At 37.6% G+C, this 22,069-nt stretch overlaps 1 non-coding gene across 1 annotated transcript; it reads left to right on the plus strand.

Annotated features, from left to right (window-relative positions):
* Window positions 1-9,057: 9,057 nt before the first annotated feature.
* LOC121171426 lies at window positions 9,058-9,162 on the plus strand. Its single transcript, XR_005886133.1, has one exon. It is a non-coding gene; the product is annotated as a U6 spliceosomal RNA (small nuclear RNA).
* Window positions 9,163-22,069: the final 12,907 nt, after the last annotated feature.

Genomic DNA, 22,069 nt, shown 5'->3' on the forward strand with positions numbered 1-22,069 from the left:
TTTTGTTAGTTTCATCTCTTTAAAACACTTTCTACTGATTAAATTCTTCAATGATTCATAGATCATACAGCAGCATCATTTTCTTCAAGAGGGTACTTGATTTTCTTTTTCATTTCTTCAGCGACAAAGTCATTCAGTAGCATGTTATTTAAATTCATGGTGTTATTAATTTCTTTTTTCTTCTTGTTGATTTTGTTTTGTGTTTTTTTCATTTAAGGGGATGTATAGTAGCTGTGTAATGGTGACTCTCATATCTAGTAACATGTTATTTAACTTCAAGGCATTGTAAATTTCTATTTTTCTTCCTATTGTTGATTTTGTATTGTGATTTTTCATTTAAGGGGATGTACAGTAACCGTGAAATGGAGACTAATATATCCAGATGTGAAGATATGATGCAGTATGCATCTCTACTTCAAGACTAAAGATGGACTCTCTGTAAAACTGTTTACTATATGGCAATAGGATGCTGGACTCTCTGCCATTGTCGATGCCCACAACAATGGACATATGACTGTGTATGAAGAGCTATATTTTAGTAATGATATAGGGGAACTCGGAGGGGGAAGGGAGATTGGGATGGGGATAAGGGAAATCCCAAGAGCCTATGAAACTGTATCATAAAATGATAATAGTAATAATAAAAGATGTTTTAAACAGAATCACTTCAGGTACATATAACAAGTTTCTATGTGTCTTATTAAATGTTGTATTAAATGTTTTCTTGATTCCATTTTGAGTATTTCTTTGATTCATGAGTTGTTTGAAAATGCATTGTATACAAAAGTTTGCTTTGGCTTTACATTGTTATCTGTTACTAATTTAATTACACACCAGCTAGGAAATGTAACTGTAATATTAGTATTCTAAAAATTGGCTGAGATTTATATTAAGGGTCAACATATAATGTAAGTGGGTGAGCACTTGGATGGAAGACATTCGTTGTGATGACCAGCTGCAGAGTCTGCAAAGATTTGGTTTAGAACCTTGATGACATTGTTCAGGTATTCCATAGCTATGTTCATACTGAATTTTTGCACCTGCCTATGCATTCAATTTCTGAAATACTTCTAAAATATATCATTGAAATTGTGAATTTTCCAGCTTTCTGTAGAGTTCTGATAAGTTTTTATTTTGTGTACTATATGATGTTTACTTATAAGCTGTCAGTTCCACATTGACTCTTTTTAATGCATGAAACAAAAATTGGCTCAGGTATTTTGTTTAGTTCTATAGTTGTTTTTGACAGGAGATCTGTACTAGTACCATTACTCTCACCTGAATAAAAATAGAAGTTGCCAGGAGTGGCTCTAAAAGAACAATTTACATGTTTGTTTTTTGGTCAAAATAGGCAACCTACTTGTTTCTTTTTTTAAGCTATTTATTTCTTTGTTTTATTCTTATTTCCTATTATACAATTTTGTAGGTATATGGCTTTACCCCTTTCTCTTCCATTCTTCACTCCTCTTCTCCAATCCCCAATGTCCCCTGCAATTTATAATAATATATTCCTTCAGCTGCAGCCATGACTCCAACATTCTGCTCTGTACATTCTTCAGATTGCTACTTTTGATTTAATTCACCCAAGAAATAGCTCAGGTTTGTAAAATTGACAAGGGAAGCCATAGATAAGTGTAAGTTAAGTTCTGGTTTAAATATTAATTCCATAGTAATAATAGACAAAATTTCTGAATCTCTCTCATTTTCATCATCAAAACGATTACTTCTCTTGGTATTCCAAAAGACATTTTTACAAAAATATTTCATAAACAAATTTAGGCACCAAACCAGCATCATTTAACCCTAGTTTTAGTTTAGGTCACCAAACCAGCAAATTGGTTTTCTTTTTCTCTTTCCTTCTCTTCTTTCCTTCCTTCCTTTCTTTTTCTTTTTTTCTCTTTCTTTTTCCTTCTTTCTTTCTCTTCCTTCTTTCCTTCTTTCTTCCTTTCTTTCTTTCTTTCTTTCTTTCTTTCTTTCTTTCTTTCCTTCCTTCCTTCCTTCCTTCCCTCCTTCCTTCCTTCCTTTCTTCATTCCTTCCTTCCCTCCTTCCTTTCTCTCTTTCTCTCTTTTTTTATTCTTTCTTTCTCTGAGAGAGGTTCACTATCTGCCTGTTGGCTCCTCAGATGTCCCCAGCAGCCTCGGTTGGTCCGAACCAGTCCAAAGCCAGGAGCCAAGAACTCAATAGGATCTCTCAGACCCATGTACTCTGTCAAGGAAAGTGTTTCAAGGGATGTTTTAAATGCCACTTCAAACTTTCATTCCCAAAGTATCTTTTAACCTCTTACGTTAATACAAACAGACAATTGGAATTTATTGCTTACTTTGCACTTAGCCTTTGGGTATAGTGAAAAGATTTTAACAAATAAAATCAACAATGTAAGTAAATTAATGTGAGCAAGTAAATTTTGTTACATTCTCCAACTAAATACTAAGATCTCCAACTCAGTATGCAAACTGTTGAGCATTTATTTTTCAGAAAATATGGTATTAAATGTTGTGCAATATATATAACTGAGTTTTCCTTTAGATAAAGCACAACCTTTGGAGACCAATCTCAGTTTGGACACCAGGTCTATTATCTGATGCATCCTAGGTGGGTAACTTTCTTGAGCTCACACTATTACATATTTAATACTGAGCTATGCAAAACTATCTTGAGTGGTTACTATAAAGTTCAATGCAATGATTTGTGCACATCCCTGGCAGGTGGCAGATGCTCTTGAGTTGTTCGCTTATCAGTCTTCTTCTTCCCCTTGCCCTTGACCCTTCTTTTCCCTTCCTGACCACAAATGTGAAGTTGTGATTATTAACACAGTGAACTTCATCCTGTTTCTGTTGAAATCTGGCAGTCCTCCTAAGGGGTCTTGGGCTACTAGTATTGTGGGATGGCAGAGGATAAAGGTGATGCTTAAATCCTTTATCTCCTTTATATGTTTTGGGTTGATATGAAATTTCCTAGAAAAATGAGTTTCATGCTTTTAATTTTTTATGAAAACTAGACTTAGAGAAATAAGACCTATTTGGTTCAGCTTTACCTGCTTTCTCTCAAGAAATAAACATTTCTGCAAAATTTAGAGAGCTGTCTAACCTCTTCTTCCTCTCTCCAGGGTCAATAGGCTCATCACATCCTCCCGCCAGCACAGGTTATGGAGGACCCAAAGAGGTACAGTGGAGTGAGGGAACTGCTGCTAGCACAAACAGGAAACTTAGACATCAGATCCTTATTACCCAAACGTAACAATAAAGTCCAGTGGACGTTTGCAGCCTGTTATATGTTCCAAGGTGTTCATCTACATAATTTTGGGTGAATCCCCTCCATCCACACAGCTATGAACAAAAAGAAGAAAACATTATTATTGTCACTGAGCAAAAAGAAAAGCTTAGGATTAGTGGGATCCACTGCCGAAGCACAAGATGACACAGAGGAAGGAACGCATATTTTTCTTACAATTAAGAAAGTTCTAAGTTTGATATGTCCACCAAAGTATATGCCAGACAGTTGAAATCTTTATCAATGCATTACCAACATCAAAAAATGCTGATATAAGTATTAGCTGATGAATATTTTTCACTGTACTTTGATTATTTATCATGAAGCTACAGTAAATAGATATTCTTAAATTAGTCTCTCCAGAATCAGAATTATTTGCGTGAAACTTTATTTCTAATTCTTAAAACAGCTGATTACTGCGTAACAATATGTATTGGTGGTTTGTGTTATTTTTCTTTTATTTCTGTTTATGACTCATACCCTATTTTTAAGAATAATACTTTTTTAAAAAAATCTTCAATTCGTGAAACCAGATAAACAAAAAAGTTGCTCAAAGCAACATCCAATCAAGAAATTTCAGTCAATATTTACAGAATGTTTATGATCAGAGACCAGCTATTGTTTGTGCCATATAGAAGGTTTATTGAAATGATATAACTTCCAAACAGATATGTAACTAAAGTATTGTTTAATTAGGTAATCTTAAGTTTTTAATTTTTTATCATCAGGAAAAAAAAACCTACAGCATCACCTATTCATAGCCAAGGCATGTTGCTGACATATGGAAAAAATCCTAAACCTTTATAAATAAACACTTCAAGTGTTTACTTCAAAATATCTGAGAACTAGGAAAATACAATGAGTCTCCCAACGTTTGAACTTGGAAGAATTGGTGCTGATTCATCCTTACCCACGGATTCCTCCTGAGATATACTGGGTTGAATCTAGTACCTGCCAAATACACAGACATGAATAATTCTGGAAGGAGAATCATTTCACAGAACTCTACTTTCATACTGAAATGTTACCCAATAAAATTTGGAAAACTATAATTTTTTTCTAACTATATAAATTGCTTTTTTACAACCAGAAATCATCCAAATGACATCTTTCCAGAAAATTCATTTAAATTGACTGCTTTTTTTAAAAGATTTATTCTTCATTGATTTGAAAGATGGTGACACAGAGAGGACAAACGAAAGATACCTTCCATGTGCTGCATCCCTCTGTAAGCAGCTGTGAGGCCTGAGCCACACCAAAAGCCGGGAGCCTGGGATTCTATCAGTCTTCCCTGTGGGGAAGCTTTCCCAGGATAAATGACAAGGAGCTAGATTAGAAGCAAAGTAGCTGGGATTTGAATCGGCACTGTGATCTGAGATGCCAACATCACAGGCCAAGCCTTAGCCTTCCACAACGCCAACCCTTGATCTGTAATTAGCTTGTATTGGTCTTATACACTACAGAGCATTTTGAAAAATCCTCACAACTTTACAGATTGAGTTTCAAAGGGTAACTTTTGTGGTCAGTTCCTCTACCTCAAAAAATTGATTCAATGATTTTTCACCGAAGAGTTAATTGCTAATGGTTTTGACTTCATGGGCATGATGACTGTACAAACCTTAGACTGATAAACTGAAAAATATTAGCATTCTATTGCCAATTATGTGTTATTCTGCAGGAAAAATTTATCAAATCAGTAAAACTTGCATATCTTCAATTAAACCATGCTGACAGGGGCTGGCACTGGTATAATAAGCTGAGTCTCTGCCTGCTGCACCAACATCCTATTTAGGCACTGGTTCAAGTACTGTCTGTTTCATTTTAGATCTAGCTCACTACTAATTGGCCTATGAAAGCAGAAGAGAATAGCCCAAGTACTTGGACCCCTGCAATGACATGGGAGATCCAGATGAAGCTCCAGGCTCCTGATTTCAGACTGACCCAGATCAAACCATTGCACCCATTTGGGGAGTATTCCAGCGGATTAAAGGTCTCTCACTTCCCTCTCTTCATCTCTCTCTGTAAATCTGCCTTTCAAATATAAATAAGCAGATTCTTTAAAATATATATTGACAGGTAAGTATTTGTACACAGTCTTAACACATATCTTTAATATAACATCTCAGAAATAACATCGCCACATTTCAGAATAATAAAAAATAATCTTCTATATACCCTAAAATTTTTTAAGCTCTCAAATGTATCTGCATGGCTCCCAGGATGTGACACTAGAGAAAAACTCTAGTGCTTCTGTCTTATTTTCTTCATACAGCAATCTAAAAACACTTGTTATCAGTTAAGTGATAAACACCAGCATGGGCTCTGGTGATGGAGAAAGTGCTATAATCATTGTCATCAAGATTGTCATTATGTAACAGACACAGACAGACTCCCAAAGAAATAAGCAAAATACCCTGAAGAATGCCTAGCACACAAAGAGGTGCAAAGGGAAAGCAAATTGGGAATGTATTTGTCCATGTAGTTATTCACTCTAAATATCCAAGTTTGGATATTTCCTAAGTTGTTCAAAAAAAACCACTCACAGTTGAGTTAGAAAGCATTTTGAAATCTGAGAAATTAAACCCACCATGAAGAGCATAGTGCTAACTGGAGGAGGTAGACTCAAATGGCTGAGTGGAGGAACCCTGTACTCACCTCTGTGACTAAGAAAAGCCAAAGCAAGAAAAAATGGATCCTGTTTCCAAATTTTGAGAGAATGCATCAGTAAAAAAGTGTCAGAACCTATGACTGGTCATGGGATTGGAAAGTCAGCTAAGTAGGAGCAACGAAGCACCCTCCAGTTCCCACTTGGCTCCCCATCTTGGATCACACCATGTTCTGGGGGAAAAGTCACACGAGTTTACCTTGTAGCGCCTAAGGAAGGCACATCTGCCATGCCTGTGGCTGCCAGTGCACAATCCCCATCCAAAACTGCACTGGCCCTAGATGACCTAGCAGGTGTTTGCCTCTTACCATGTACAAAAGTCAGCTCACAGTTATTCAAAGACTTCAATCTAAAATCTCTAAGTAGAAAAATCTAAATAATGGAGATTACACAAGACATTGGTATAGACCACAATTCTTTGGTTGAAACCAAATGAGAGAATACCAAACTCAGAAGCTCCTGTGCAGAAAAGAATATATTCCATTACATGAAGAGACGTCTGACAGAATGTGTGAGATTTCCAAGCCATTAATTCAAAACGAAAGCACTGATTTCCAGAATATATTAGAAACTCAAAATACTCAACAGGAATTACAACAAAAACAATCAGTTAAGAGAAAGGACAGAGGGCCTGAATAGACACTTTTTGAAAGAGGAACTATTAATGGTCAAGAAATATGCAAACACATGCTCAATATCACTAACCACAAAGGAAAAGGAAATCAAAACCATGATAGATATCACTTCACCCCAGCAAGAATAACAAACATCCAAAAGACAAAGTCACCACGCCAATAAGGATGTGGAGAAAGAGGAACCCTGCACATGGCTGATGGGCACGTAAGTTCTCACAACCACTGTGAAAAATGGTAAAAGACTCGAAGCATCATATGATCCAGCAATTCCAATGCTAGGTATGCATCCAAAATAAACAAAATCATTAAATTCAAGAGGTATCTGCTGCAACACATTTATTCTAACATTATTCACAATAGCCAACATACAAAAGCAGTTGAGGCATTCATCAACGGAGGAATGGATAAAAACATGGTAAATGCACAAAACTGAATTTTATTTTGTCAAAGGAATGAAATCTTGTCATTTGCAGAAATAGAGGCATAACTGGATGATGTCTTAAGTGATATTAAGCAGATGCAGAAGAATCAGTACTGAATGTCCTCCATCATATATGGAAGACTTAAAACTTATGGTGGACGGGCCCGGCGCGGTGGCGCAAGTGGTTAAAGGTCCTCGCCTTGCACGCCCGGGATCCCATATGGGCGCCGGTTCTAATCCCGGCAGCCCCGCTTCCCTTCCAGCTCCCTGCCTGTGGCCTGGGAAAGCAGTCGAGGACGGCCCAAAGCTTTGGGAACCTGCACCCACGTGGGAGACCCGGAAGAGCCTCCTGGCTTCGGATCGGCATAGTATCGGCCCGTTGCGCTCACTTGGGGAGTGAATCATCGGATGGAAGATCTTCCTCTCTGTCTCTCCTCTCTGTATATCCGCCTTTCCAATGAAAAAATAATAAAAATAAATCTTTAAAAAAAAAAAAAAAAACTTATGGTGGACATACGGTACTGATTCCTGGAGGCTAAGAAGGGTGAGAGGAGAGGGAGAGGTTGAATGATGGGCACCAAATCAAAATTATGCAGAAGTTACAAGTTCCTATTGTTACACAGCATAATGAGGTGAATATGATCCACAATACCTATTATGTATTTTCTGGACAAATAGAAGTGAAAAGTTTCAAAACTCCAATCATAAAGTAAGGACAAAACCAGCAAAATGGTAAGTATCCTGATTTTATTAGCATGCATTGTATACAGGTGTGGAAATGTCAGACTGTACCTAATACGTGCAATTACTCTTAATCAACATTTTTTAGTGTTTCAAAAGGCAAGCAATTTTTTAAAAAAAATTATGATATTAACACATGACCCAAAATTAGATCATTTGTTATTTTTATTTCATAAAATATAGCACACCTTGGAAAAGAGAGGTTTGCAAACCAGCCTTTCACTTTGATAGTCTAGGATCACAACATAGGGTCAGTCTCATGAACTGGAGCTACAGCTTCCTACAGGAAACAACACAACATCTAGTAGTTTGGAGAAGAGAGAGATTGAAATAGCACCCAGGTAGGAAAAAAAAAAGTGATCACAATCAAAGAGTCAAGTAATATTCTGTTCAAAAAGCTGCAAATTGAATTTTCTTTTACACCATTTAAGGTTCTTCACACAGAATACCAGCACTTTATGAAAAGGCTTAGCATGTTCTTCCGTTTCCTTATTCTGCCACAATTCAAAGCGGAAGGGTAAAAAAGACGAGATTCATGTCATGATATCGTGTTTCAGATGTTAATAAAGAGTGTTCACATGAAACTACTTCTGTCCTAACAGAAAACTTACTTGCTTTCGCTGTTTGTTTGAATGCTCAACTCCTTATCTGGGTACAGTAGCAGGCATGTTTCCTCAAGGACATCAAATGTGAACATTCTTCGCACTAGGATGGTTAAACTTTTAAAATCTGTTGATACCAAGTGTTAACAAGCAAGAATACAATCTGTAAACTTTATCAGTACTGGTGAGAGTGCACAACAATAAACATAACCAGTTTGGAAACAGTTTATGGGGTTTTCTTTTAAACATCTATTTAATTGTTTCCACTTAGTTTATCCCCACAGTGACAGAGAAATCACAGAAAGAGAGCTGTTGCATTCCATAGTTCATTTCCCAGATATCTGTAACACCCAAGCTTATTTCAGGCTGAATTCAGAGCCTGAAACCCTATCTAGGGCTCCATGTGGTCAGCAGGAACTCAAGCACTTAAGCTATCATCTGCTGGCTCTCAGGATACAGTAACAGGGAACTGGATGAGAAGCACAGTAGCCAGGACACAGTCAGCACTGCTGCGCAGAATACAGTTAGCCCAAGAAGTGACAAACCCACTAAGCCACAATGCCACCCTGGTATTTTTTTTAAAGTTCAACATATTTCATGATAAAGTAATTTCACTCATATGAACACAGCTGAGAAAAGATTTTGAAAATGTAAGTGAAAAATTGTATTAAGGATGTTTACAGAGGAGAATGTTCGGTGCAGCAGATGAGCCGCTGCTTAGGTTGCTCATTTCATAACACAAATACTAAAACTGGAACAATAGAGAAAATTGGCATGGCTGCTTGTGCGAGCATGACACTAAAATTCATGAAATGTTGCATTTTTTTTAACAAAGATTTACTCAATTTCATTGGAAAGGCAGATTTACAGAAAGGAGGAGAGACAAAAAGGAAGACTTCCATCTGCTGATTCATTCCCCAAGCAGCCACAATGGGTGATCCAAAGCCAGGAGACTGGAGCCTCTTCCGGGTCTCCCATACAGGTGCAGGGTCCCAAGGCTTTGGGCTGTCCTCGACTGCTTTCCCAGGCCACAAGCAGGGAGCTGGATGGGAAGCAGGGCTGCTGAGACATGAACCAGCACCAATACGGTATCTCAGCACATTTAAGAAAAGGACTTTAGCCACTAGGCTACCATGCCTAGCCCAGTGTTCCATATTTTTAAAAATCAATGAGAAGCACATACAGGATTTCAAGAAATATAAAGAATACATTATGTAGGAAAGAGCAAATTGCAACAAAATCAAGCTGATTGTTAAAATGAAGAACTAAATTAAAAATTCAATTGAAAGCATCAATAACAGAATGAGTGAGGGAGGAGAAAAATCTCACAACTGGAAGACACTTCCTACAATAATGCTGAAAAAGTCAGAAACCTGGAAGAGGACCTGAGCAAAGCTAAGAATAGAGCCAAACCATTGAAAGCCTGAATGTAAGAGTTATGAGAGTTCCTTAAAGAATGGAAGGAGATGCTGGATAAAAAGATATATTCAATTAAACAATAAATGACAGCCTCCTTAATATGGAAAAATGGGGATCAAATTACAAGAAGGAAACAGAACTTCAAATAGATGCAACCAGAAGTGATGCTGTTCATGACACATCATAATCAAGCTGTTTTTGGTTGAACATAAAGAAAAGATACTCTAAAATGCATATGGTGCATACGATTTGATAAGTCAATTAGCTTATAGAGGAACCACAATAAAAATTACAGCTGACCTCTCAGAGGAAACCTTACAAGCTATAAGAAAAGAATGAAGTAGCATATTCTAGATCCTAAAATATAAAGTTTCAGACCAGTATAACATATGCACCAAGCTTTCTTTTATATTTGAAAGTGAAATTTAAAAACTTCTGAAGCAAACAAAATGGAAAAACTTTGCCAGATCTGTCCTGCAAAGATGTGCTACACAAAAGCAATAACACCCACAAAATCCAAAGGCAAATATGGAGAACATTTCAATAAAACCACTACACAAGCCTAAATCAAACAATGAGAAAACCAATGCTAAAATGATAGAACCAAATCACCACCTGTTGCTTTTAACCCTGAATGTAAACGGCTTAAAGTCATCAAGCAAAAGACATAGGTTAGCAAAGTGAATCAAAAAAAAAAAAAAAAAAAAACCTGAACCCAACTATCTGTTGCCTACAGGAGACACATCCCACCTACAAAAGATGCACAGAAACTAGAAGTGAAATAATGGTAAAGGATATCCCATGCTAATGGAAAGAAAAAGCGAGTTGGTGTAGCCATTCTAATATCAGAGAATATAGGCTATCACATGAAAACTACCAAAAGAGATGAAGAACACCACATACTTATAAGGAATTCACTCAACAAGAGGAAATCATCAAAATAAATATATGCATGTCAAATGCCCAGGTACCTATCTAGGTGAAACAAATATTATTGGAATTAAAGGGAGAAATACCATAACCGTGAGGGAACTTAATACCCCACTACCTTCAGTGGACAGATTAATGAGATAGAACTCAACAAGCAAATAGTAGAGCTCACTCACACAGAAAATAGGACAAATGGACTTAATCAGTATCCAGAAAAAACATTTCATCCTATAGAAAATACACTTTTTTTTCATGAGTACATGGAACCTTCTCCAGAACTGATCATCTTATAGAAGACAAAATAAGCCTCAGCAAATTTTTAAAAATTTGAAATTATACCATGACTCTTCTGAGACCATCGTGGAGTGAAACTGAGATCAATAAGTCAAAAATACCCCCAAAATGCATGTGTCTACTTAAACAGTGAGCAACATGCTGCTCAATGAACAATGGATTACAGAAGAAATCAAAGAAGATATCTAAAAATAGTTTCAAATGAAGCAAGGCATTGAAACAACATATCAAAACGTGTGAGACACAATCAAGGAATTACTGAGAGGAAAGTTCATTGTGATCAGCGCCTATGTCATGAAACTTTAAAGCCACCTGGCACACAGGCTAAGCGTATGTCTGAAGGAGTTATGTAAACAACAGCCAAACGATCTCAAGATTAGCAGGAAAAACAAAAGAAATGATTAAAATGAGGGAGCAAATAAACCAAATAGAGACCAAAATGATACATAAGATCAATGAACCAAAGCATTGGTTCTTTTTTTTAAGGATTTATTTTTATTGGAAAGGCAGATTTGCAGAGGAGGAGACACAGAGAACTGTCTTTGTCTACCGGTTCACACCACAAGTGGCCACAACAACCAGAGCTGAGCTGACACCAGGAGCCAAGAACTTCTTTTTAGTCTTCCATATGGGTTCAGGACCTCAAGGCTTTGGCCCACCCTCTACTGCTTTCCCAAACCACAAAAAGGAAACTGGATGGGAAGTAGAGCAACCGGGGTTTGAACCAATGGCCATTTGGGATCCTGGTGCATGCAAGATGAGGATTTAGATATTGAGCCATTGCACTGGACCCAATACTCTGGTTATTTGAGAAAATCAATAAAATCAAAACAGATTTGCCACTAGCCCTACTAATTGAGAAAGAGAGAGAGAATAAAAATGCAAATCAAAAGAATCAGAGATAAAAAAGGAAAGATAACAACAGAGACTGTGGGCATACATAAAAAATATCATGGACTACTACAAGTAACCATACGCCAACAAATCAGAAGACCTAGAAAAAACTGATACATTTCTTAGCACATACAGTTTAAAAAACTGGATCATGAGGTGATTAAAAATTTAAATAGATCTATAAGCAGGACAGAGATCAAATGATTAAAATAGCAAAGCAAATAGGTAACCATCAGAATGGAAGAAAACCTTTGTATACCACATAATAGATAGGGGACTAACATCCAATATTTATAAAGAGCTTCAGAAACTCAATTATAGCAAAATAAACAACCCTGTGAGGAAATGGCCAATGAATATGAGCAGGAATTTTTTCAAAAGAACATTTTCAAATGGTTAATAGACATATGAAAAAAATGTTCAGGATCCCTTTCTAGCAGGTAAATGCAAGTAAAACTACATTGACATTTCACTTTCACCTAACTCCAGTAAAATTGGCCTACAACAGGAAATCTACTAACAGCACCAGCTGGTGTGGATGTGGGGGAAAAAATATCCCACTCCACTTTTAGCGGCAATATAGACTAGTGCAGCCACTATGCAAGTCTGTATGGTGAGTGCTGAGACAACTAAAAATTGATCTACTGTATAACCCAATTATTCCACTCCTGGAAAAATGTCTGTATCTACATTGCTATGACACACCTAAATTGTGGACTGTTGGACTTAAGTGTTGCTTAAGTAATACTATCATAATACTCTGGGGACAAATAGTCGAGAGGTGGAGGACTGGGAAGGAAGGAAAGGGTTGAGGAGGGGAAACCCCTAAGCCTACAGACCTATATAATGGAAAGTAATTTTAGAAAAAGAAAATGAAAGGAATGTGGTTTAGGACTTTCATATCCCATGTCAGAGCACAGGTTTATATCACAGCTCTGCTGCAATTCTAGCTTCCTCTTGTTTTTTAAAAAAGTTTTAATCATTTGTACTGGAGAAGCACATTTCCTGAGAGGATAACAGACAGAGAAAAAGATCTTCCATCCATTGATTCACTCCCCAAGTGGCCCCAATGGCCAAATCTGAGCCAATCAGAAACCAGGAGTTTCTTGTGAGTCCCCCACATAGGTGCAGGGTACCAAGGCTTTGGATCATCATCTTCTGGTTTCTCAGGCCACAAGCAGGTTGCTGGAGGGGAAGTACAACAGCTTAGACATGAACCAGCACTAATATGGCATCCTGGCAGTTTCAAGGTGAGGATTTAGCCATTGAACCATGGTGCTGGGCCCCAGGCTTCCTATTAATATGTACCCTGTAATCAACAGGTGGTATCTCTGAGAGTTGGGTGCCTATCACCAATGTGGGAGGTTCAAATTGAGTTCTGGGCTACTGTTTTAGGCTTTGTCCACTGCCGGGTTTTGCAAGCATTTGGAAGTAAAATAATAACTGGAAGATCTCTCTCTCTCTTTCTTTCTCCATCTCTCTTCAAATAAAAATTTTAAAAGAAAGAAAATGTATAGTTTTTCATTCGTAACCTAGAAATCCCATTTTTTTTTATCAACCAAGGCACAGATCGTTATCACCTATTTCCACACAATGAAATACCATTCAGCAATTTTAAAAGAGCAAATTACTAACACATCACTGTAGATAAGCTTTCAATGTGCTGTGTTGAAAGAAATGAATTAGAAAATCATTACATACTGTATCGTGGCACCTAGTGTGAGAAGTACAAAGCTAATGTATGACAATGGAAGTCAGGGTCCTGGTTTCCTCTGAGATGGAGCGTTGTCTGGGAAAGGAACATGCTAAGACTTGTTAGAGTGATGGAAATAATTTATATCTTTAGGAGTTCTTAAAAGATGATACAAATAATTTCAAAATCTCCACCTTACAACTTTAAATGTAGACATTTTAATATAACAAATGATACCTCAAGGATTACTAGTACATATGAAATGAATGCTGTCTACTAACTTCTTTTCAAAGCTACTTATGATTGTAAAAGTCACAAATGTTTTTATGGAATCATGATTTTACATGAAAGCATCTAAAACAATAAAGATAAAATGTGACCCAAATTGTAATCAAAGGACATAAATATTTTTCATATCAGATCAAGCCAATGAGCTAGCTAAAGGTTTAACCATCACTTGCTCCCTCTTTGAGAACAGATGATTGGACACTAGAAAAAGAATCAACATAAACATTAAACTGTAGGTTAATTGTTCAATGAGAACCAGACCAAATTTACAGATAAAACTTATCCTCTTTTCAGAGAAACTAGTTGATATCAAGAATGTTAAGGGCCCAGTGTGGTAGCCTAGTGGTTAAAGTCCTTGCCTTGCATGCCCACACTGGGATCCCATATGGGAACTTGTTCATATTCTAGCTGTTCCACTTCCCTTCTTGCTCCCTGATTGGGAAAGCAGTCGAGAATGGCCCAATGCCTTGGGACTCTGCACCTGTGTGGGAGATCCAGAAGAAACTCCTGGCTCCTGGTTTTGAGTTGGCTCAGCTCCAGCCATTGGCGAGTGAACCAAAAGATGGAAAATCTTCCTCTCTGTCCCCCCTCCTCTCTGTAAATCTGCCTTTCCAATAAAAATAAGCAAATTTTTAAAAATGATCAGAAAAATTGTGCTGGATGTCATAGAAAAAAATGTCTGACTCCTGCATAATAACCTGAAGAGACCAGCAGTGGCACTAGATGTATCCCTACAGGACTCAGGAGATTTGAAAGAGCGTTGTACACAGCACCGTAAGCTCCTTCATGTCCACTTTGTCCGAAGAGAACGTTGGTTGAGATAAGGAGCCACGCTCACTCACGTGCAGATGCTAATGGTTGGCCTGGGCTACCAGAGCTCCTGGAGAGGCAAGATGGAAGCAGTGGCACCTGTGATGTTTTCTCACTCCTTTGTACAAACTTTACCGTTGGATAGGGGAGTCTCTTGTTTAGTCTCTGTGCCCCAACACAAACATTCTTTTCTAAAAACTTCCGTCTCTTGTCTCAGACATCAGTCCCTTTTTCCTTGTTGCTCTATGGCAAGTGTAATGAGAACCAGAAAGTGAGGGAAGAGCCTCATTTCTCTTGTCAGTGGGGTTCTCATCATGATTCCTGCAGGCAGCACTCTTCTGCTAGGTGCCAGGACAACTTAAATAAAGGGTACCAGAGTCATAGGTATGGGTGCAGAGAAGAGTGGAAATGGAAGTGAATTAGTAAATGTCATCAACAAACACATCATTCATCACGCTCTCCATTGTTCCTGATAAATCCTTTCTAGCTTGGAAGGCAACCTGGCAGAAATGACAGAAAGTGACTGAGATTTGGAGGCTGGAACAGAAAGCCAAGACCCCACTTTTGTAGCTTTGTCCTGTGTCCTGCATTATTACCCTGCCACTATGTTACTCCACAAATCTCATTGCAGCGCAGCTGTCTGCTAACTCTGTTGTGACAACAAAAATTAACAAGCGAGAAGCAGAGGAGGCAGAGGAGTCTCAGCTTCGCTGCTAAGAGTAAACTAGAGGTAAAGTCAGGAAGCAGCCTCAGGTTGTGGGAGCCCATTTTCGTTGTGGATTGCCACCACCTGATTTTGCAGGAGAAAAGTTTGGTAGGGAGGACTTCAACAATCAAGAAAATAATGTGGAAGGAAAACATAGTCAGTTAGAAGGGTAGAGGACTGATAGAAAACCTTGCAGTGAAACATCTTGTCCTGAAAGCTACCGAGCAACTGATATACCAGCACTAACATGATGGGAGGAAGCCATAGTTGCTAAGGAGGCAGCCTTCACCCAGTGCTGATTGTCCCTGCCACACATCACTGGCTTGGGATTTCACACAAGCCTCCTGTGACCTCAAGAGCTACACCAGCAACAAAAGAATCTTAGTCTTGGATACTATGCTACTGACTCTACAACAAACATGTCATTCATGTTCAATACATGCTATGAGTGTGATACCCCCAATCACCCTACAATGGAGGAATCATTACCTTCAGCTTACAGATGAGCATGAAGGCATTAGAGATCAGAATGTTTTATCAAATCTTCAACAGCACATAGACCGTGAAGACAACTAGAATTCAAACCTAGGACCACCTGACCCTAAAAGTCACAGTGCATATTGCCTAGTGCACATTTTGCTCCTCAAATCTTAAAGATAAACATTGGTTTCCTGTGATTGTTTCCCTGGAATAAGGTGGTATCTAGGAAGTATTCACCTGGAGGTAAGAGTTTGTGGAAACAATGTGTTTCACCAGAAATGGGAAACAGATCAAGAACATGCTATTAAGTTGAAGTACACTTTTAGTACCACTAATTCATTCATTCATTCAATAGCCATTGAACAATTCCTATGTGCAAGGCACTTTTTAAAAAAGATGTATTTACTTTTTAAAAGATTTATTTATTTCAAAGGCAGAATTACAGAAAGGAAAGAGAGAGAAAGAGAGAGAGATCTCCCATCTGTTGTTTCACTCCACAAATGACCACAACAGCTGGAGCTACTGCAGTCTGAAGCCAGGAGCCAGAAGCTTCTTCTGGCTTTTCCATGTGGGTACACAGACCCAAGTCTTTAACCCTCCTCTGCTGCCTTTCCAGGGTATTAACAGGGAAAAGCATCAGAAAGAGTCACTAGGACTCAAACCAGCACCTCTGCAGATTGCTGGGCACTGCAGACAGAAGTTTAGCCTGTTGCATCATGGGGCCAGCCCCATCAAGGCACTGTTTTAGGAGAGCACTGAAAAAGCTAGAAAACCATCTCATGGGAAACATCATCCTTCTTGTGAGAAGGGAACAGAAAATTAAAAGTAGCTGAAAACTGCAGTAGTTTTTAAAAGGTTAATGCTAATTAGAAAAGCAAAGCTGAGTAAAAAGGTTAGGAGTATGGGGGTTTGCAATTCAAGTCACGCGCCACTAATATTATTTGATGCTGTCGAAGAAATTGCTACAGTTAGGACAAAATTGCTAGATTTTTGTAAAACAATTCAACCCAGAGCTCTGTTTGGTTGTACAGGATTTTCTCATTCTGAAATCAAAGCTGGCAGTTCAAGGGGTTGAGGCACTGTGTCTCTATACTTGAGGCCTCTTCACTGATTGCTCTGAACTGAGAATAATAGAACTCCAGCCAATTTCCAATGTGATGAGGATTCAGGGAAAGAGGTTTAAAAAAAAAAGTATGTTCCATGGAGTTATCACAGTTGGCAATGGATAATAGTGTCTCATTAGGCCAGCCAAAAATTCTAACCTGATCATCAACTGCCACCAGGGTCTCAGCTGTGCAGACAGGGCAAGGCAAAGAAAAAAAGAAGTGAAATAAAATGCATATGTTGAGCAACACTCTTATCATAGCTGATAGGTCATTCCTGGAAATTGCACCATAAAGGACTGTGGAAGGGGAGAGTAGCAGAGGCATAAAGACTTCAGAAAAACATCTTTTGCAGGGCTTTGAAATTAGTTAGATGTTTAATAAAAATTGACATCAATATGGACTCTATCTCACGGTTGAAAAGCCAGCTGAAAGATTGAAAAGTCTGTAAACAAATGAAAATAAATGGATGGCAAGTCATGCTGGAAAGAATTCTCGGGTTTGGCGTTTGAAGAGCTCTTATTTAACGTGAGAGCTTGGTGACTAAGATATTACATTGCGATAAATTGATTGGGGATGAAATGTGCAAATGAACTGAACTGACAGAAAGCATTGCAAAGTTAGGGAACTGTAAGCCTAGGAGTTGTTTATATTCAGAATCAGAAAACGACTGTTTCTGGTCATTTGTTTTCTCAACATAAACTGGAATCATGTTGTTTAGAAAGCCAGGGTCGTGGAAGAGAAAAATGAAAGTTTCTTTTACTAAGTGGGCTTGTTGAGCTGAGAGTTAAAGATGGATCTAGAAACACTTCAAGAGCTAACCAAACATCACTAAAAATGTAAGCCTAATCTGCTTATCTAGAATACTGAGAGAAAATGAATGAAAAGATCATTGCACCCAAGCACTCAAAATGCTTCATTGCAGGGCTCATTTAGACTACGGAGTGCCGCAGACACACTTCGCGTTCCATCTTGAAGACCCTACTCCAAAGCCACCCAATCCCTGTGATTTCTTTGACTCTTCTCCCACACCCACAACAGCAGAACTAATCACTCTGAGTTATTTTTTAAGACATTTAAGAATTGCTTTTGTTATAGCATTGTCTACGCTATTGTAGGGTCAATCAAAATATTTACAATATAAACTCAAAAGAAAATTTTATTTGGTGCCAAAAAAAAATCTGAAAAGCATGTGTTTCTCTTCACATAATATGCAGCTCCATGGACTTTTTGAATGGTTTGATATGCATAAATGTCACAATAATTTGCACTAAAAAAACTTACTTTTTAATTGCATCTGTCCATGAAGTTCTTGAAGTATCCCCACACTGCTTACATTTGATCTCAATGACTAGGAGATAAGATTCCTAAAAATGGATTTATTTTGTGCTCTCTAGCCTCGAGAAGACTAATATGTTAACTCTACAGTGCATTCTGTAAGATACCCTACACATTCACATGAGATTGAATAACTAAGAGGATCCTCTGTTATCCTTGATAAGCCAAAAAGTATATATTGCCAATATACTCATTTTTAGCAAAAATGATATGCTGCCTAGCCTTGTATATAGCTTGTTATACTTGATGTATAGAAATGAAATAAAAATAATAATATATTTATATTAGCTATTATTGCCCTAAATAAGAGTTGGAAAAATATTTACGAAGTTTATTACCAATTACCAATGAGGAAAAGGAAAATTCCAGCATACAAGGCAGGAACAGGAGTCTTTAAAAAAAGTTCCCACTGTACATATATCCACTCTCTTCATTTCAGGTGTTCATTATTATCACGTGGCCAAAGTACTTTAAAATTTTTTTTTCCAAAATTAGACAGCACAGGAAGTAAAAATGATTCCAACAATGATGGAAAAACAGGCTTCACAGAATATCATAGTTAATTAATTTAAGTATAAAATTCTTGCTAGAACTGCCTTGACAGCTCAATAGCTAAATCTTCGCCTTGTAAGTGCCAGAACCCCAAGTGGGTGACAGTTTGTGTCCTGGATGCTCCATTTCCCATCCAGCTCCCTGACTGTGCCCTAGGATGCAGTGATGATGGCCCAGACCACTGGGACCCTGCACCCACCTGGGAGACTCGAAGAAGCTCTTGGCTCCTGGCTTCGCATCAGCTCAGCTCCAACTATTGCAGCCATCTGGGGAGTGAACCAGCAAGTGAAAGCTCTTTCTCTCTGTCTCTCCTCTCAATAAATCTGCCTTTCCAGTAAAAATAAAGGGAAAAAAATGCTACTGATTTTAACAAATGGATCCAAATGTATTTCTGGGCAAAGCTAACACTGAATAAATTGAAGAGAATTTATGTGTTCTCATGTAAGTCATAATCAGCAAAATTATTTTTAAAAGTTGGCTGGGTAAAGGTGACCACTTCACTACGCTTTTGTTAATTGCATTACTAGGCATATCATACCTTAAGGATCCTCCATCTGTTGCTATGATCCCAAGACAATTTCTTAACATACTGTCAGAAAGTCAATTTTTATTTTACATTTAAAAATATTTCAGTTTGTTTTATGATATGCTTCCATAGACTCTGGGGTTGTCCATGCACTTCCCCCAAGGTTGCCCCCCACCCCTGTTGCGTTCCCCTCTAGTTTTACAATGGGTGTCCTTCATGAACGACAAGTCCATTACGCTGTTATTAAAATGCTTCATGACAATGTAGGCATGGAAATTGTCAGAGCCCATCATCTTACCATTAGGATATTTTTAATTCTTTCACTGAGAGTCCATTTCTGGTCTGAATGCATTGAGACCTTCAGCACTTTGTCTCCATTTTGCTGTCAAATCTTATCTTTTTGCACTTTCTAGACATTTTATTTCTCCGAGTAAGTTCTTGTGATTCATTAATTGATCATCCAGAAAGACATAGATTGCTTACAAACACTTGAGATTATAAATGTCCATTGCAACACTGTTTTCCTACATATCATGATTAATGAAGGTCTAGTTTTTAATTGTAGTTCCTTCAGTGCCACAAGGGTCATGCACTAGCGTCTCGTCCTAGAAGAAGGTTTTTGATTCCTGTTTTCACCACTCTTCTGATACTTATTCATTTTTGTAGAAAAATCAATGTTTTAAGTAATGAAATTTGGTATGCCCTCAAAATAACACTGTGTTATAAAATAATTAATATGAAGCTTTCATTTGCCTAAAGTAATTAGTGATTGTTTTCTTAGTTGATTACCTTGAAGCAAATACTCTGATTTAAATACATATATATCGCCGGTGGCACTTGCAAAAGTATAATTTTCAAGAGACATAAAATGTAACTCATAGGAACATGAAATGAGTATGTGTTTCAGATTTATTCCACCTAATGACGTGAGAATCAATGCACAGTAAGAACGTTGAGGGGAGATTACAAAGGCATGGGAGATAAAAATCTGTGAACTAAATGGGGCCACATAGAAGACTAGTTAACATCTCCTATGAAACAAGGAAACTGTAACATCTGAGTTGTCTTTACTACTAGGCAGAAATCACAACTCTACTAGATAAAAAGGTACTAATGAACACACAACTTCTAGGAAAATGGGATTTATTTGGTTAGATAAAATCAAACGAAAGCATATTCCCCTGACTAACCAAGCAGTATCTACACAGGCTTTCGACTCCTCTGATAAGACCCTAAAGGTGATTGCCACTCTCTTGTTGCTTTCTTTCCAACTTCGACTGCAATTCTGAACACTCTATAGTGAAAAGAAAAGTGAAGGAACGGATGTGAGCGAAAGCTCTTTGCCATCAAGACTGAAGTGCAAAAGCAGTTTTGCAAGAGGGAACAGCAGTGCGTTTCACGTTTAAAATGTGTGGCTCTTTAAAATGATGCTTTACATGTAATGAGCTGAAAGAAAAACAGAGAGAACTATTAATTAGCGTATATTACAACTAATACAATGATGCTGAGAATGAGAACAAGGATAATATCACAAATATGTTGGATATATATGCATTCACATTTTTATTGGTGGCTAAAAGCATCAACAATCTTGAATTTGTTTTTTGAGTTTGGGAAAGATCCTAATTTATAAAATCATCCTCACTGGACCAAGATCATTTCATGCTCATGTAGGTGGAAGCTGTAGCTTTAAGACAAGTAATATTTTAATAATTCAAGCCTTTTCCTTATTAAGAAGGAAACTGAATGGCAAAGCTTATTATGAGATTGTTCCAGAACAACTATAGAATTGACAAACAAAACACCTTTTTGGATATATTCAACATTGCTATAGGCATTTCTCTAACCTGTACTGAAGACAATATGATAGTAAATGGGAAGGCCTAACCAGAGTTCCCCAGGAAAATAAAGACCGTAGAGAAACCAGAAATGTGGAGTTTATTCTGGCAGTAATAATAATGATAATAATAACAAGAACAACAACAACAACAAGGGTGATAACAAGGGTGAAACTACATGGCTATTTTGTTCAAAGATTCATTTTATTTTTTTTAAAGAGGTAGAGTTACAGAGAGAAAGAGAGGGAGACAGAGACAGGAAGACAGAGAGATCTTCCATTTGCTGCTTCACTCGCCACGTGGTTGCAACAATCAGGATTGGGCAAGATCAAAGACAAAAGCCAGAAGCTTCACCCAGGTCTCTCTTGCAGGTGTAAGGATCCAAAAACTTTGGCCTCCTTCCAATACTTTCTCAGATGCATTAGCAGGGGTCTGGATCAAGGATGTAGCAACCAGGGCTTGATCTGCCATTGGTAGGCAGTAGAAGTCAAGCCTTTTACACCACAAAATTTGCCTCTTTAAAAAAAAAAATAGTAACAAATTAATGTAAGAAGTTTCTTAGAAAGACATTAAACAGGTAAATCATACACAATCTATTTATCCTTAAAATGAATGAGCTAAGATTACAGTAAGAATAATTCTGTTGATCATTATCCAAGACACTACTGATTTTTCTACATTCCTTTCCTTTTGCCTCGTGTAAATGCTAAGGAATTTTAAGCTGGAACATACAGATGGCATGAAAATTCTTTCTATCCTTCCCCATTGGAATTTCAGAAACTTTCTGCCTGCTGAGAGATTTGTCTTTAAAAATGAAGAGGAAGAGCAGTTGGTTATCCAAATATTTTATTTATATATATATA

The sequence above is a fragment of the Ochotona curzoniae genome, unplaced genomic scaffold, assembly GCF_017591425.1.
Source record: "Ochotona curzoniae isolate NIBS_2020 unplaced genomic scaffold, NIBS_Ocur_1.0 scaffold_2587, whole genome shotgun sequence".
Lineage (NCBI taxonomy): Eukaryota > Metazoa > Chordata > Mammalia > Lagomorpha > Ochotonidae > Ochotona > Ochotona curzoniae.